We start from the raw sequence: 6,199 nt of genomic DNA, 5'->3' as shown, positions 1-6,199 counted from the left end.
CCTGTGCCTTGTGTGACTATGAAACAGACTGTCACTCTATTAGGGAATTTGGCGAGATGTGAGAAATAACAAATTTTCTCAATTTAACTTTATATGTTGGAATTTATTCAATAATTTTTAAAAATTCACCAAATATTAGTGTGGATAAACCTCAAAAATGAAAGAAAAAGAGGAAGATGTTGATAATAAGAGTCACATAAGTCTGTGGAGTAGGTTGAATGGTGACCTTCAAAATGATATATCCGCTCTCCTCGCACAGGAGCCATTGGGGCCGGCCTGGAAGGCAGGAGGTCAGAGTCCTGCTTAACCTTGAAGTGCAGTTAACACATCAGCTAGACCTATTTTCTGAATGCAGGGTGACCCTTCTGTTATTTAAAGATGTAAAAAATGTTGGAGATTTGAGGAAAAAGGCCATGGAAGGTGCCATTGATGGTTCATTAATAAACCCTACAGTGATTGTCGATTCATTTCAGATACTTGTGGAAGGAAACAAAGCAATTCATCTCTACAAACTAGGAAAGATGAAGATAAGAACTCAAGCTACTGAAATTATTTTCAACCTGTCCCCAAATAAAAATATTTCAAAGGATTTAAAAATTTTTGGTATCTTAGCAAATTACTCTTCAATTCTAATGGTTTACATTGAAGATGGAGAAAAACAAGTAGATCAAGAAAATCTAATATCTCGGGTGGAAGGTCATCAAGTTTCTCTGAAAAATCTCCCTGAGGTAACAAATTTTACAGGAGTCAAAAAGGTGTATAAACTATCTTCACAAGAAGAAAGTATTGGGACATTATTGGATAGTATCATATGTAGAATGTCAACAAAAGATGTTTAGTGAAATGATAGAAATATTAAAATTTTTCAGGATTTAAAAAAATTATATATCCTGTCCCAACCCTTGGGACCTACAAACATCTTTTTGGAAAAGGGGTCTTGTAGGCATAATAAAGTATCTTGAAATCTTCCTGAACTATTCTGGTGGAACCTAAACATGATGACAAGTGTCCTTATAGGAGACACAGAGAGGAGAAACTCAGAAAGAAGAGAAGGCCATGTGAAGACAAAGGCAGATTGGAATGAGGTAGCTCTAAGCCATGGGACCTCTGGAGATGCCAGATGCAGGAAGGGCAAAGAAGAATTTTCCCCTAGAGTGAAACCAGTCCTGCTGATACCTTGATTGCAGACTTTTGGCATCCAGAATGATGAGAGAATACATTTCTGTTTAACGCCACCGAGTTTGTGGTGATTTGTTACAGCAGCTCTAGGAAATGAATTCAGGGTGTTGTGCTCTCATAGTTTATCTTCTCTGAAGCTCCAGAAGGTCTTACTGAAGGAGGCTTCATGACACACCCATACTTGTACAACTGGAAGTCTCCCAGAAAACACAGTATTATTTAAATACATAGACTATGCAAGTTGCATTTACCCATGACTAAGGGTTTAACATCTAGACAAGTGTACATGGAGGCAGCCCTTATACAATTTTGTGATAAGCTATTTGAGGCTTGGATATAGATAGGTTGATAAAATGAAGGAAAACTATGCATTTCCCTTTGGAGCTGTTTGAGTTGGAATGGACAGGTTTTTTCATATTTAGTGAAATTTTATCTTATTTTCCTATTACAAACATTAAATATATCTGTGTGATTTTTTCTCCCTTTGAAACCATCAACTTAGAAAAGTGTGATTTGTTTAGTTTCTTGGTTAAATTTTTATTTTTCATTTCCAAATGCCTTCCATTATGATAAGAAAGTTTACCTTTTAGTTGTTGTTTGTTTGTTTTTTTAATTTGTTGAGGTGTCCATTAAGATAAATATAATCAATTTTGTATATGCTAAAAATGTATTTTAAAATAACATGTACTCTCTTTTCCTCGAGTACAGAATTTGTTGCTCAACTCTTCTATATCCTAATGTTAGGAAGAGTTGCATTACTTGACTTGGTTTCTGAGAAAAGTATGTAAAACCTTCCACTATGAGAGTGGATTTGTTAATTTCTTCTTCTGAAACTATCAACCTTTTTCTTATAATTTTTAAAGTCATACTGATGATACATAATCTAATTGTCTTATAATGTTTTGAAGTGTTCATTTGATCAATATAAAAATCCTTCTTATTGTTTTCAATGATTTTTTACTTTATGTGCTATTTTTTCTGATATTAGTATTATCACATAAATTTTCTTTTGGTTAGTGTTTGGTATTTTTTGTCCTTTTATATTTAAGTATGCCCTATTGTCTGACTTGAGTGGTAAGTTCTAGGAAATTCTAGTTGATCATTTCTTCAAGTTTTGTCTGTTCTGTGTTCTTATATTTTCATCTTTTGTATCTCCTCTTAGATATATTCTTCAACTTAGCATTCCTCCTTCATTGCTCTTATTCTTTCTTTATTTGTACAACCTTCTCATAAAAATTCTTTAGTTCAATGTCAAACTTGGCAATTAACTCTTCAAGAGTGTCTATTTAGCTTTTCATGCCATCTACTTTTTTTATTCAATAATGTCTTTCTCAAAATCTCTAATAGATTTATTTTCATGACTTTTTGTTTAATTAAGATATGCCCTTTATCTTTTAAATAATATTTCTAACAATTATTTAATGTATTTTAAAACTGTTTAGTGACTTCTTTAAATTCTCCTAGATAATTATTTTCTTCTTGCTTATGCATGCAATCTTAGGCATGCCTCTTAAATGTCTTATGTAGAGTTTCTGACATAGCTATATATTTACTAACTCTAATATATATTTTAATATCTTTATAGCTCCTATGGAAAGGCAGAGATATCATTATATATTTAGTCTATTATCTTGAGATTTTAAATAGCATGAACTTTTTGGTCAGGGTTGTTTTCAATAAAATAAAATAAAAGCAGATATTCTTAAATATTATTTACCTTTATTATAATCTTTAGAAATTAATAATAAATTCATGAGCAGATAATTACTAGTTAATCAAATATTTTCTATTATATTGCACCAAAGATAAGTGCCTTGATAATTTTGCTCCTATAGGGTACTAAACCCAAAGCTTTGTTCACATATTGGCTTGTAGTGAGTGCCTCCCAATACTTATAATGGGACTCTGAGTCAGAGGCCAAGAAACTGATATCTCCCGTTCTAGCATTTGCTACTTTGCTAATATGAATAAATAGAACTCGGGAGGTGAGAGCATCAGGAAGTGAGTTAAAAACAAATAAATTATGTAGCAAGTAAAAAGTATGCCTCTGTATATGTGATGTAATTGTGAATTGTAGTTATATTTCTATGTATACTAATAGCAATCTCATTTGCTTGGCCGTGAGATGAAGAATGCCAAATATGACAACTGTAAATGGCACAACGGTTCATGAGAGAACATTTATGTAGAATTATACACTATCCTGGAATTACCATGCTTTTCTTAAAGCATTCATTAACCTGAAGAGACACTGGAACTGGCTGGGCTTATAAATCACACAGGCGTAAGGGAAAAACAAGCTCTGAGAAATACAATAGTATAGCTCTACTACAGAAATCTTCAGAGGATGGAAGAACAACCAAATAGAAAATGAATGTTTTTCATTCTGATACTCTACTGCTTCCTGTTGAGTGAAAGGCATTCCCTCTGATTAATTCAAAACACTATCTTATGAGTATCACTAGGAAAAACAAGTGGTTCTGCCCAATTAGGGTTGGGAGAAAAAAATAAGGCAAAGGGGGACAGTCTACAGTCTTTCTCAATTACTGCTCTCAGTGGTACTGCTGAAAACCTGAGTAAAGAAGCTAAAACAGTTTCCACCTGTTCAGTAAACAAACAAGGAAGCAAACCAATTGGTGCTGAATATAAAGACTGAATGCTTTGCTCACAGGCGTGAAGCAGAACTGGTGGAGCCAGAAATATAGGCAATATTTTTACAGTTATAAGAGTCCAACGGTTTAGTATTCTTCTTCTCACTTCACTTACTGCATTGGGCTTAATATTTTTTCTTTTTAATAAAGTATTTGAGAAAAAGGTAGATGGCTTCTGCCATGCAAAGCTTGCCCATATCAGGTATGCTTGCAGAGCAGAAACACTTCAGAAGGCCAAGATGGGTTCTAGATGTGCTCTCACTTGCTGTGGAAACAGAACAAATAGTTGTTTCTTTAAGGTTCAATTTGCCCACTTAGAAAATAGCAGACAATTTTGTGAGGACTATAACGTGGGCTCAGTGTCATTCCTGGCATGTGCCTTAAACCTCTCTCTAGCTCATCTCAACTACACATTGTATGCCTAAATTCTTTAAATTACAGGGAGCATTTGAACATCCTATGACCTGCTTTCAGGATTTATAACTTATTAGTATTCATTTTAATGATAGAAGTTATATCTCTGCTTATAGCTCTATCCATCCCAATCCCAAAAAGGCATTCATTTGACTGCTTTTAAATACCATTTGTTTCTGCTTAATTAGCAGTAATTGTCTACTATATTCAGAATTGAAAAATTATACTGCTGTTAATATTAGACTATTTGAAGAGTCTTTTAAAAATATATTTAAGAAAGTTAGAATTGTTTGCAGTTCAAATCCAAAGTCCTAACTCATATTTAGAAAAATAAAAAATAGGATTCTTTCTACCATTAGCTTTAGGTGAAAACACTTATTTTAGAGAAATTATTTTGGTTAAGTTTTAAACTGTAGTTATTGGTAAACTTATGCATTAAAACAGTTGTGATGTGTTAATTTATGAAACCAATTCACCAAAATAAACCTTGCCATTAATTTTCATTTTACTTTTCACAGAATCATGTTATTTTTTCTTAATATTTTACATTTTTCTTAGTGATTCCAAACTTGATTGGTGATTGTTTCATATTAGTACTAATTATTGTGGTTAAATTGATAACTTATAGTTAATAAATTCATCCTTACTTCTCCCCATCCTAATGAACATCATTAACTTATCCTCTCCCTTCTATTTACTCAGGTTTATCATATGCAAAATAACGAGAGCCAGCAACTCTTAAAGATACATTAGACCATGTTAGCTCAAAGGTGGTTATAAACAAAAGGATGTCAGATCTTTCAGTTGTATATTTCATATTATTTTCAGGAGTAAAGATACAATTTCATATACAAATCTAATGTACTACTTAATTATAAAAGTATGTGCAACTATTAGGGTGAGCTTTTTGTAGTAATAGAAAATAAAGTATTTTAAATGGATGTGTTTAAGAGGTTTAAATAGCTTCAGTTAAAATTTTGGTATAAAATTTTATTAAAGTGTAATGTTTTTTTATTAGAGAAAAGAAAAAACTAAATTTTATACATTACTTAATTAAACCAATGAAGTATTTTCATTGTTCATCTATTTTAATTGAAAAACTATCAAGTATGAATAATTATTCCATTTTCTACTCTATCAGCCTTTTAAACATCATTTTTATTATTTTTTTAATGGTTACCTGAGAGATTACAATATGCATTCTTGATTATTACAGTGTACCTTAAATTAGCTCATTAACTACTTCCACAGAATGCAAACACCTTAGAAGGATTTAAATAACTTTTATCTGTTCTGTCTTTGTGGTTTTGCTCTATATTTTATTTCATATATATTATAAACTTCTCTAAAACAATATCTATTGTTTTAGACATTTATTTATTTTATCTTATTTTAGCTACATCATTACCCTTTTAGTGCTCTTAATTCTTTTCACTGAATCTTAGGTTCTATTTATTATTCTTCAATTTGCTAAAAACTAGCTTTTTGTTGTTGTTGTTGTTGTTGTTGTTGTTGTTATTCACTAATCCACTGCTTTTCCATGTTCAGTTTGTTGTTAAACCCATGCAATAAATTATTAATTTTAGATATATCATTTTTAATTTGATTTTTTATAGGTTAAATTTGTAATTTAATTTTTTTATTATTTTTTGTCTACTTGATTTTCTCAATTTTCCAAAACATATCAATCATGGTTAAAGTCGCTGTCTGTCAACTGTAATATCTATTCCCAATGTCTGTTTTATTTCACTCTAGTTTGTGGTCATAGGTTCCTGATATTTTATTGGTTTGGATGTTATGAATAAAATTGAAGAGATTCTTGATGATGGTTAATTGTTCTTTTGGCTGGAAAATAGAATACTGGTGGAACAACTTGATTGTGTTAAGGGTTAAATTTTGGCTTTGTTAAAGCTGGTCTATTTTATTTTTGTCTTTACTCTTCAGGCATACCCCTT

The 6,199-nt window shown here is 31.4% G+C and overlaps 1 pseudogene; it reads left to right on the top strand.

The window, feature by feature from the left end:
- The first annotated feature begins 233 nt into the window (after positions 1-233).
- LOC150007474 (EKC/KEOPS complex subunit TPRKB pseudogene) lies at positions 234-839 on the top strand (annotated as a pseudogene).
- The last annotated feature ends 5,360 nt before the right edge of the window (positions 840-6,199 follow it).

This window comes from Furipterus horrens, unplaced genomic scaffold (assembly GCF_987537825.1).
Source record: "Furipterus horrens unplaced genomic scaffold, mFurHor1.1.pri manual_scaffold_6, whole genome shotgun sequence".
NCBI lineage: Eukaryota > Metazoa > Chordata > Mammalia > Chiroptera > Furipteridae > Furipterus > Furipterus horrens.
Note: the sequence above shows the minus strand (reverse complement) of the source record. Positions and strands in the feature narration are given on the sequence as shown.